At 39.6% G+C, this 11,954-nt stretch overlaps 1 long non-coding RNA gene across 1 annotated transcript in view; it reads right to left on the bottom strand.

Moving 5' to 3' along the window:
* Positions 1–3,279: 3,279 nt before the first annotated feature.
* Positions 3,280–11,954, bottom strand: part of LOC148215176 (uncharacterized) — a 29,917-nt gene continuing 21,242 nt past the window's right edge. Inside the window, exons 2-3 of the long non-coding RNA XR_015796706.1 lie at positions 5,525–5,594; positions 3,280–3,705 (exon numbers count right to left, since the gene is read on the bottom strand). This is a non-coding gene — a long non-coding RNA (uncharacterized LOC148215176). The remainder of the gene's footprint in view (positions 3,706–5,524; positions 5,595–11,954) is intronic.

The raw sequence follows: 11,954 nt of genomic DNA, 5'->3' as shown, positions 1-11,954 counted from the left end.
AAAAAATACATCCCTTCCACATGAAGACACAAATAGCAGAACATGTCTATAGTCAGTTTTATGCTGGCTGCGTCTTTATTTCTCCCACTACGTTCTCCAGAACATGTCAGATGGCTTTTCTCATAAATGAGTCATGAAGACTAAGGATTTGTTAATATTGCAGTGCTTACTTAATACAAAATTAGGGCATGTTTGTATTCCATTCCTGCTTTTCCTTTGGTATATTTAGCACTCAGTGTTTTTTTAAGAAAAACAAATATGATATAGTCATGAACTTTTAGTTGCATAAGCTCCATGGAGTCCAAAAATAGATACATCACATCTTCAGCAGATAAAGTGGGCTCCAGCCCATACGAGTTACTACCCAATAAATGTGTCAGTCTTTAAGAAGCCTCGGGACTTTGCATTAAATAGGGTGCTTTCATGCATGCATGCATGCAGGCATGATCTTCCACTTTTCCAAATGTGGGAGGAAACGTAACCTGATAAATATCATTTTGGAAATGAGGTCAGCATGTCACACAACATGTGGGAGCCCTGTATCTTCTGAAGCTGAGTGAACTACAGGATCTGACATGGTTCACACAATAACATCAACTGTGGCCAAAGATGCTTGGCAGCAGCAACAACCAAGACCACCATGGGTGATTATCATGGTCTCAGCACAGAGATTTCCTGTTCAGACTTACAATGACCTTTAAACATTCAGTGACCCTACAGAAAATTCTGCTCCCAGTGGGTGGCTGTACCTCTCCACCAGCAAGACAGATTAGTAGTGTCAACTTCCCTGGTTTAAGGAAACATAGATTTCCTGATCATGTCTATAAATAACACAGAAAACAATCTGTTTTTATTCCTGGCCTGTATATTCTTATCTATAGTGATGAGATAAGTGAGAGCCACCACCCACCATATTCACATACTTACGCATGCTCTTTCCTGCTCCACTTTTCTCAGATAAGTACAAACAGTATCTCTGGCCCTTTAGACCACATACAATTCCTAGGTAGAAATGATATTTTCCTGCTTCTCCCAAAACATTCATATCCTGCTTTCAAAAAGTCTACAAAGTTGAGCTGGTGTGCTTTCCGCCTTTCTGTACAATAGCCGGAGTCTGAAACTCTTGAAAAACTATGGAACATAGGGTGCAACATAATTTATGATAAGCATTTATTTTCAACTTGGAAGATAAGGTCAGCTTATTTGTCTCCAAAACAAAACGTTGGCTCTTCTAATAGTGAGAAACCTTCAGGGCAGCCTGTGAGGACCATGCTTTCTATGTTCAAGAGTTCATCTTGGGTAGCCTTCCCACAACTTGGTGTCTTCCATATGTGTTGGGAGTGCAACTCTTAGAATTCTAGCCTGCATGACCAAAGGCTGGACATTCTGGGAGTGATAGTCCAGACTTATAAAGATGGCACCAGATTATGGAAGCTTGAGGACATAGCATTGGCACTATAAATATCTCAGGCATCGGAGGGATAGGAGGGTGGGGGGAAATCAAGGGTGAAATGGTTTCCATGGTCTTTTCCTCATTTAATAATCACTCTGAAGAAGCAGATTTAAATTATTCAAAGTCAACTAAGCCTCTGCTAATTCCAATTCTAGAACATGGCTATACCCATTCCATTGAACTGTGTCAGCTCTTCAAGGTAGTCCACACAAGAAGCACAAACCATGAGTACTAACAGTACCTTTATTATAGTAATAGAATCTTGTAAGTCTGAAAGCCCCTCTCCTCTCTTTTACTTTTACTTTCTAGAAAACTAGGGCGGGTCCCTTCTGAGACCTTTCCGATGCCCCTTTTCCTTCTGTGGGCTGAGATACCTTTTGCATGACAGTTGTCTAGGCTGTGGCTTTTCCTCCTGTCTCCCAAGGTCATTCCCACATAACCATTACAAACTGAGATGGGAATCTTGCAAACAGGGACCTCTCTTTGAAAATAATACGGCAGTGTCAAAAAAAAAAGCATAATAAACCATTTATCTACAAATGCCACCACTTATTCCTTAGTTAAGGTATCATCAATTTATTCATTCAGATCAAGGGTCCATAAAAATGTCCATGATTTGGAAGCTTTAGTTATGTTGATGCAGCTTAAAATTACATTAACCTTTTTTGCAGTCAATCTACATTCTCATATTCAGTTTGCAATCAACTACTGTTTCTAAGTCTTTTTCATAAATAATGTTAGCCCATTCTTTACTTCTCATTTGTTTCTTGCATTTACTTCTGTTAAGTTTCATTCTGTTATTTTTAGTGCATTTCTCTAACCTTATCAAGATCATTTCTATTTTCTTCGATATTAGAGAGCCCAATAAACTTTGCTTCATCTTCATACTTAGCAAGTATTCCCTCCACCTCTTCATCAAAGTTATTAATTTTTAAAAAATGATGAATATAGGATCCAGGGCTGACTGACTGACTAACTGACTGACCTTGGAGTATCCCACTTGTTACCTCACTCCAGTTTGATAAGAATCTGCTGATGACACCCTTTTTCATGCCCTTCTAACTACAACATGAACATATCTTGCTAACCATTTTTCTGCCCTCTTCTAATGTTACTCTTAACTCATTCCCAGCCCAATTTTTTCTAGCTGTTCAAGTTTTATAGTACGGTAGGGGTACCTATAGGTACTTATCCTTAGTAATTTCCCATGTGTACAATTATTTGTTTTCTGATATTCACCAAGCATGCTGGATAAGCTTTTTTGACTATCCTCCATTTTTTAAATTAGAATTGTTTTTAATATGTGCTTTTATTGTCTTCCATTTCAGAAATTTCACCCATCTTAAGCCCTTTTTTTCCTTTAGCATCTCTTTCCATGGAATCCTGCATATCACTGCTTTGTTTTTATGACTATTTCTTACACGTTAATTTAGCTTAATTTGTAACAATTAATTCAAATCCATTTTTGAAGTCCAAGAGGCACATTACCCTCAGCTTTAATTTCCCTAGAAATCAAGTATTTCAGCACTTTCCCCCGATGTTCCTGCTACTTCTACTTTCTTGGCTCAGTGTGTAGTCAAGAGGTTGGAAGCAGTTAAGAGCTGAGAATTATTATGCGCCTCCCCCAACCTGGTTGGCTCTCTTCTCAAACCACAGCGTATTCCAGAACTCCCATGTCTTTGTGCAACGTCCTTCTCTGGGAACCCCTTGATGTTCAGCGTCCCTGGCAAGGATCTAGCTCGCATGTCAAAGCTGCCAGTAAGGGGATACAATCCTGCATGCAGGATGAAAGGAAACTATACACACGAGAACAGAAGAGTGTCAGTTTTATTTCTACAAAACAAAAATCTGGGCCAAAGATGGAAACAAGACTCAATCTACATTGAGACTTCCAGAAATGTAAGAGAAATACTGCCGTGAAGCGACTTACTTTTCATTGTTGGATAGCCAACATCATATTCACTTTAGGGATGCATTTTCTTCTATTTCCAGATATGAGGCTTCATTTCCCATTTGTAGCTTAATCTGACTCCAAGCTCTTTGCTCTGTTAGAATTGTTTTAAAATTACATTTACTGTTTGCTCAGAGAGATTAGAGGTGGTATCCCTCTAGATACCAATGGATAGGGGAAATCAGCAGTTCTGGAGGATATTATTAGTCTCATGTCCTGCTTACAAGGCTTCCCGCTGGTGTCTGGTGACTATTCTAGAAGCCGGACGTTGGTGCTGCATTAATCGGATGCTTCTTACCTTCTTAGGATCAATAACATGTTTATCAGGAAGAGAAAGAGGAAAAAAGGTTCATCACTCTACATTTTTAGCTCCCAAATTCTTTGCACAATACCAAATGCTCCTCATGTGCAAAATCAGATAACTTCTTCATTTAGCTTATTTATACCTGTCTTTGGATATATTTCCAAGGCAGTTTATAATCTAAATATATGTAGTCGCAAAAAGCAGTTAAAGGTCCAGGAGAGACTCAAGATGTTCAAGGGGCTTGATCTTTAGCTCCTGAATTGGAAAAATGGGAGCCCCAGCATAGTTTTCTTCTTGTTCTTTTTTTTTTTTTTTTTTAAATCCTCCCTCTTGCTTCATTTCTTTCATCTCACTGTTTTTTAATCAAAAGATATCAGAGTCCAGCATCAGTCACATGGACAAGTTCCTCTTTAGCCTCCTCACTCCTAGGTGCCTAACCCCACAAGCCACCTGTGCCCCAATCATGTCTTTCTCCTAACTCCAAGTTTCTACAAAGAATGGAATCAGCTGGTCATTTCCAGAAGGAGGGTGGGAGGGGTGACATCTTGCTCCCAAAGCCTTGCCTGGATACTCTCCAGGGCACCCCTTTAGGCAACCATGATTGCATTGTCCACAAAGCTGAACCACAATATTTAGCCTGAGCCAAGAAACACCCATGACAGACCCCCTCATCCTGCATTTTTTATTTTTGATGCTAGTAGTAACCATATGCTGAGACTATTTCCACAGCATTCCCTAAATGCTTCTCTGGGGAAGACAGGTTGGAATCTTAAGAAATTTCATAAGCCCAAAGCCATAGGGATTATCAATGCATGTAAAAGAGGGGTGTGACTTCAGCTGTGCAGTCACAGCTGCCATCTTGACTTTTTTGACCCTCCCTGCAGACTTCCCTGCTTTTAAGATGGAGGGAGGTACCAGTACAGCTATAACAAAGGACACACTGTCATTATCGAAAAGGTAAGTGAAATGCCTTTTCCCAGGAGTTTTATCAGGCCTCATATTTGTGAGATTCAACACTAAAATGTATTTGGTTTTTTTCCACCTTGGCTGATTTCTATTTTGCTGTTTGATATTGCCGGTGACTACTTGATATGTAATTCTAATTTTTTTCAGTTTATATATGTTGTGCTGTTGCTCTGTTTTTATCTATTATTGGACTTTGCCAAGGAGATGCTATCCTAAAAGTTGTAAGGTAAGCAAACGAACATATAATTTTCTCAACATTATTAAATACATGTTTGAATTAGGATTGCCATCACACTGATACACCAATATGGATTTACACATATGTTAAAGGGTAAATTAATGTTTATATACATCCTTTTAAGGACCTCATACATACAAAATATGTATCTACTAATATATAGAAATTATGTTGAGTCTTATTGATACTCACTGCTCTTGAAAGTCTTGAAAGGCTACCATCAAAGATGTTTTAAATTTTGTGTTAGACAGAAATGTAAGGACAATTGTACAGTATTGACAATTACCAAATCCCCTAATGTAATTCCATAAATATGTACAGGGGGAGCCTTTGACAATAATCCCTCATAATTGTCCTGCACATCTGGGATATTCTATGATTGTATTCAATATGGTTTACAGTCAGATAATCAAAACAAGATTAAATTAAATAGGCTCAACAGCCTCATCCTTTCTCCTGATATGCTGGCTAGGAATAATAAGAATTGCAGTCTAACAACTTGACAGCCAGGATGGAGAAGAGTGCTCTGAGGTCTCAAAAGATGCTCCTGGGTTATATCTGTCCGTCATCATCATCATCATCACCATCACCACCACCACTTGTGATTCCTACCTGCTGGGCAGTTGCATCTCTGGTAGATATCTCTAGCCTTCCGATGTCTTGGCAGATTGAAGTTTAACCTCTGTAAAATGAATGAGGGGAAAAGTAACATTAACAATAACAATACTAAAGGTTTCTGCTTGCTAGAAAACAAATTATTCTTTCTTTCTTTCTTTCTTTCTTTCTTTCTTTCTTTCTTTCTTTCTTTCTTTCTTTCTTTTGGTGGGGGTGGAATCAGCTCTGAACTACAAGGAGGAAGAGACATCTGTTCTTGGGTCAAAAACAGACAACAGCCTTCAACTTTAATCTCAACAACTGTTTGACTGAAAGCAGATAGAGCTCAGTTGATAGTATTGCTACACAGCATCTCTGGTGTATGGTCTGAACAGCAATTGTGTGCCATTATTTCCCACATAGAAGAGTTGGAGAGAAGTTAGAATTATGGAAACTCTGAAGCACATCTTACCTTGCTTTATATATGGTCACCATGAGATCATACCCTAAAAGAGGGCCTCCTACAGCAAGACAGCATAATCCATGTGGCCTCTAGTGTTTGCAAGAATTCACCACAGATTTCCCTTCCCCTATCATATTATGAGATTTGAGAGCCTCTTTTCACCACCTGGCCAACAGGAATGAAGCATGGAGTTGGGAAAATTCAACCCCACTCTGTTGGGGATATGAAAAAATGTGTTTTAGTTCACATTATAATGGGAACTTATCTGATTTATTTTTTTGTGAGTGATTAGATGAAGCACTGTATATGTTGATTTTGGTCCTCTTTCCAATTTTGCTGTGCAGCTGAATTTTTTAAAAAGTTAATTAATTGATTAATTGATTTCACTTACATACTGCCAGAATCATCTTATGACTCATAGAGGTTGAATCTTTTAAAAAACGTTTAAAACAGAAACAATTAAAAACATCAGCATACTCAACAAGCAAGAATCATAGTAAGATACAAACAATAAACACAGTCACAATCATAATACACATCTGATGCTGTCAACTACATGTTAGGCAGATTCAGCTTCCAAGGGCTCTGTGGCATATCTCTGTCCTTATAGCTTTTCAGAAAAATGCTGGAAGTGGTGCCAGCCTAACTTCTAGTGGGACACTATTTCATGAAGTTGGGGCCACCATAGAAAAACATCATTGCTCCCTCCAATCTCATCTCTTGTGGGATGGATATCCTCAACATTCCATTATTTTGAGCAAGTAAACTGGACAGATTGGTTCTGGAGTCCTACAAGTACCTAGGGGTCCAATCATTTAAGGTCAAAATTGTAGAAAACAATATTTGAGTTTCTGAAACCTATTGAAAACCAATTGAAGCATCCACTTAATTTTGAAAGGTAGCCCAATGTAGAATAGCAATATTTTATACTAGTGGTGATAAGGGTCTTCCCGGAGAGGTATGGCAAACTGAAGAGAGCTCTGTGAAAGCGGAGCTGATAACTGCGGCAAAGATCAAGGAACTGGTGTGTAGACCAGTTCCTTGGAATCTCTCCAAATAAGGAGAGGACAGGAGATTGCCTACATGTGTTCTGGATGGCTGCTTTACACAAGGATACTGCAGGACCGTGGTTTTCTGCAGGTCTGAGCACAGGGAGACAACAGGATTAGCCATCTTGCTCAGAACCACGGTGGAGACTTTTAAAGGACACTGTTTGCAAATCTCACTTATCACTTTTGGAAATTGTTCATTAATTACTTCCAAGCTACTTCAGAATGACAAGTCTGAAAATGCCAAGTGAGTCTACCTTCAATCCTGAATGAAAGAACATTTTAATCTTAAGCTTAAGAATTGAAAGAATCTGAAATAAACAGCAAAAAGCTAAATAAGATTTTGATCTTAGAAAGTTATAAACGGACTATAGGTCCAGATAAAAATAGAATATTGAAATTTCTACAATAAGATTTTGGAATTAATTATAAAGAACAAACAGCTTCTCATGGGAAATAGATTCTGTTTTGGTTTTTACAAGACACAACAAATATAGCAATTTCATGATGTAAATATTGCAAAAATTATAACAATAAAAATGCTGAAGGAGACTTTTGAAGAATGGAAGCAGAAAATAGTAGCCACAACATCAACAATGTCAGTAATGATGTCTGCTTCTATGGATAGACTATGTCCAAAAGATGTTATAGCAGAAATGCAGATGTAGAACAAATTTTATCTGACAAGATAGAGACAGTATTGAAAGTAGATTTACAGTGACAAGTCAAGAGAATGGCTTAGAAAAGGATGCTTCATTGGATCTACAAAAGAAACCGGCTGAGATTTTAAAATTTAAAAGGGAAATAGAAATGACAAACCAAGAGAGTGACCTGGATAATTTTTTCCTATTGAATTTACAAAAGAGGCTGGTTAAAGCCTTGAAGAACTCTGTGTGATGGACAAAGAAGAAATGAAGAGAAATCAAATTATATGATGATATTTGAATGAACTAAAGATTAAGACTGCTAGAAGTAAAAGGAAGGAATATAAAGTTGGTTTATTTGATCAAAGTTAAAATATGATGTTACTTCTGGCAACCCTTCATGGACTTTCTGCTAACACCAGAACTGAAAAGATGATGTTTCATAGATTTGTTTATAGATAAGAGATGGGATATGGGATGAAGAGATAAACGTTTGTAACCTTAGAGCGGGTGAAAAGTCACTAAATTTGTCTATACTTGTGATGAAGGTTGGAAGTCACTTCTTTATATATTTATTTTCTCTTTCTTTATTATAGTCTTACTTTTCTCTGTTCTCTTTTTTTTTTTTCTTCATTTTTTTTTCTTCTTTCTATTTTCTTTTCTTTCTTTACATTTAGGTTGTATTAGATTTTACTATTCCCCTTCATGGATCACTGCCTTGTCGTGGCGAAGGGGCTTGCGTAACTCAGTGAAGCCATGAGCTATACCGTGCAGGGCCACCCAAGACGGACAGGTCATGACAGAGAGTTCTGACAAAATGTGGTCCACTGGAGAAGGAAATGGCAACCCACTCCAGTATCCTTGCCAAGAAAACCCCATGGACAATGTTAAAAGGCTAAAAGATATGACACCGGAAGATGAGCCCCTCAGGTCGGAAGGTGTCCAATATGCTACTGGGGAAGAGCGGAGGGCAATTCCAAGTAGCTCCAGAAAGAGTGAAGTGGCTGGGCCAAAGCCGAAAGGACGTTCAGCTGTGGATGTATCTGGAAGCGAAAAGAAGGTCCGATGCTGTAAAGAACAATATTGTATAGGTACCTGGAATGTAAGATCTATGAACCAAGGCAAGCTGGATGTGGTCAAACATGAGATGACAAGACTGAACATTGACATCTTGGGAATCAGTGAACTGAAATGGACGGGAATGGGTGAATTTAATTCGGGTGACCATTATATCTACTACTGTGGGCAAGAAACCCTTAGAAGAAATGGAGTTGCACTCATAGTCAATAAGAGAGTCGGAAAGGCAGTAATGGGGTACAACCTCAAAAACGACAGAATGATCTCAGTGCGTATCCAAGGCAAACCATTCAACATCACAGTCATCCAAGTCTATGCCCCAACCACTGATGCTGAAGAAGTTGAGGTTGACCGCTTCTATGAAGACCTACAACATCTTCTAGAACTAGCACCAAAAAGATGTCCTTTTCATCATAGGGGATTGGAATGCTAAAGTAGGAAGTCAAGGAGTAATTGGAATAACAGGCAAGTTTGGCCTTGGAGTACAAAATGAAGCAGGGCAAAGGCTAATAGAGTTCTGTCAAGAGAACAAGCTAGTCATAGCAAACACTCTTTTCCAACAACACAAGAGACGACTCTACACATGGACATCACCAGATGGTCAATACCGAAACCAGATTGATTACATACTTTGCAGCCAAAGATGGAGAAGCTCTATACAGACAGCAAAAACAAGACCAGGAGCTGACTGTGGCTCAGATCATGAGCTTCTTACTGCAAAATTTAGGCTTAAATTGAAGAATGTAGGGAAAATCACTAGACCACTCAGGTATGACTTAGATCATATTCCTTGTGAGTACACAGTGAAGGTGATGAATAGATTTAGAGGGTTAGATTTGGTAGACAGAGTGCCTGAAGAACTATGGACGGAGGTCCGTAACATTGTACAGGAGGCAGCAACTAAAACCATCCCAAGGAAAAGAAATGCAAGAAAGCAAAATGGCTGTCTGATGAGGCTTTACAAATAGCTGTGGAAAGAAGGAATGTGAAAAGCAAGGGTGAAAGGGAAAGATATAAGCAACTGAATGCAGATTTCCAGAGAATAGCAAGGAGAGATAAGAAGGCCTTCTTAAATGAACAGTGCAAAGAAATTGAGGAAAACAATAGAATGGGGAAGACTAGAGATCTCTTCAAGAAAATTGGAGATATCAAAGGAACGTTTAGTGCAAAGATGGGCATGATAAAGGACAAAAAAGGCAGGGACCTAACAGAAGCAGAAGAGATTAAGAAGAGGTGGCAAGAATACACAGAAGAACTATACAAGAAAGATCTTAATGTCCCTGATGTCCACGCTGGTGTGATCGCTGACCTTGAGCCAGACATCCTAGAGAGTGAAGTCAAGTGGGCCTTAGGAAGCATTGCTAACAACAAAGCTAGTGGAGATGACAGTATTCCAGCTGAGTTATTTAAAATACTAAAAGATGATGGTGTTAAAGTGCTGCACTCAATATGCCAGCAAGTTTGGAAAACGCAACAGTGGCCACGGGATTGGAAAAGGTCAGTTTATGTTCCAATTCCAAAGAAGGGCAACGCCAGAGAATGCTCAAACTATCGCACAATTGCACTCATTTCACATGCTAGCAAGGTTATGCTCAAAATCCTACAAGCTAGGCTTCAGCAATACATGAACCGAGAACTACCGGATGTACAAGCTGGGTTTCGAAGAGGCAGAGGAACTAGAGATCAAATCGCCAACATTCGCTGGATCATGGAGAAAGCACGAGAGTTCCAGAAAAATATCTACTTCTGCTTCATTGACTATGCAAAAGCCTTTGATTGTGTGGATCACAACAAACTGTGGCAAATTCTTAAAGAGATGGGAGTACCAGACCACTTACCTGTCTCCTGAGAAATCTGTATGCGGGCCAAGAAGCAACAGTTAGAACCGGTCACGGAACAACCGATTGGTTCAAAATAGGGAAAGGTGTACGACAAGGCTGTATCCTGTCACCCTGCTTATTTAACCTATATGCAGAGTACATCATGAGAAATGCCAGGCTGGAAGAATCACAAGCCGGAATTAAGATTGCAGGGAGAATCATCAACAACCTCAGATATGCGGACGATACCACCCTAATGGCAGAAAGTGAAGAAGAACTAAAGAGCCTCTTGATGAGGGTGAAAGAGGAGAGTGCGAAAGCTGGCTTGAAACTCAACATTAAAAAAACTAAGATCATGGCATCTGGACCCATCAATTCCTGGCAAATAGAAGGGGTAGAAATGGAAGCAGTAACAGACTTCATTTATTTGGGCTCCAAGATCACCGCAGACGGAGACTGCAGCCATGAAATTAAAAGTCGCTTGCTCCTTGGGAGGAAAGCCATGGCAAGCCTAGATAGCATATTAAAAAGCAGAGACGTCACCTTGCCAACAAAGATCCGCATAGTCAAAGCTATGGTTTTTCCAGTAGTAATGTATGGCTGTGAGAGCTGGACCATAAAGAAGGCTGAGCGCCGAAGAATTGATGCCTTTGAACTGTGGTGCTGGAGAAGACTCTTGAGAGTCCCCTGGACTGCTAGGAGGTCAAACCAGTCAATCTTAAAGGAAATCAACCCTGATTGCTCATTGGAAGGATCGATAATGAAGCTCAAGCTCAGATACTTTGGTCACCTAATGCGAAGAGAGATCTCTTTGGAGAAGACCCTGATGCTGGGAAAGATTGAAGGCAAAAGGAGAAGAGGACGGCAGAGGATGAGATGGTTAGATAGCATCACTGAAGCAATGACCATGAAACTGAGCAAACTCAGGGAGGCAGTGAAGGACCGGAAGGCCTGGCGCAATATGGTTCATGGGGTCACGAAGAGTCGGACACGACTTAACGACTAAACAAGATTTTACTATTATAATCAACATTCTTAATAACATTGTGTGTGTGTGTGTGTGCATGCGCGTGCACACATATGTAACTAGTGATGATAAGGACCCACGTTTTTGTCTCCTAACCATGAGTTGAGGAGGTCATCACTACTAGAGTGACCAATGCTACGTCTGTCCTATGCCTAGGCCTGAAACCTGATTGGAAAGGGTTCAAATAGTCCATTTCCTTTAGGGTACTTCACAGCTGAACCCATACTATCAAACAGGGTGATAGTTATACAATATTGCAGCTCTAGGCAAAGCCTCTTCATATAGGGCATACCAATGCCTCCTTAAATGCAGTTGGGACATCCCCTTTGACTAAAGAGTCATTGACAATTTCCTGGTCCCAGCTACTC

The sequence above is a fragment of the Python bivittatus genome, unplaced genomic scaffold (genome assembly GCF_059951505.1).
Source record: "Python bivittatus isolate LINGU-HERP-01145 unplaced genomic scaffold, Pbiv_v1 ctg000400_np1212, whole genome shotgun sequence".
Taxonomy (NCBI): Eukaryota; Metazoa; Chordata; class Lepidosauria; order Squamata; family Pythonidae; genus Python; species Python bivittatus.
The sequence above is the reverse complement of the archived record's forward strand: the minus strand, read 5'-3'. Positions and strand labels throughout refer to the sequence as shown.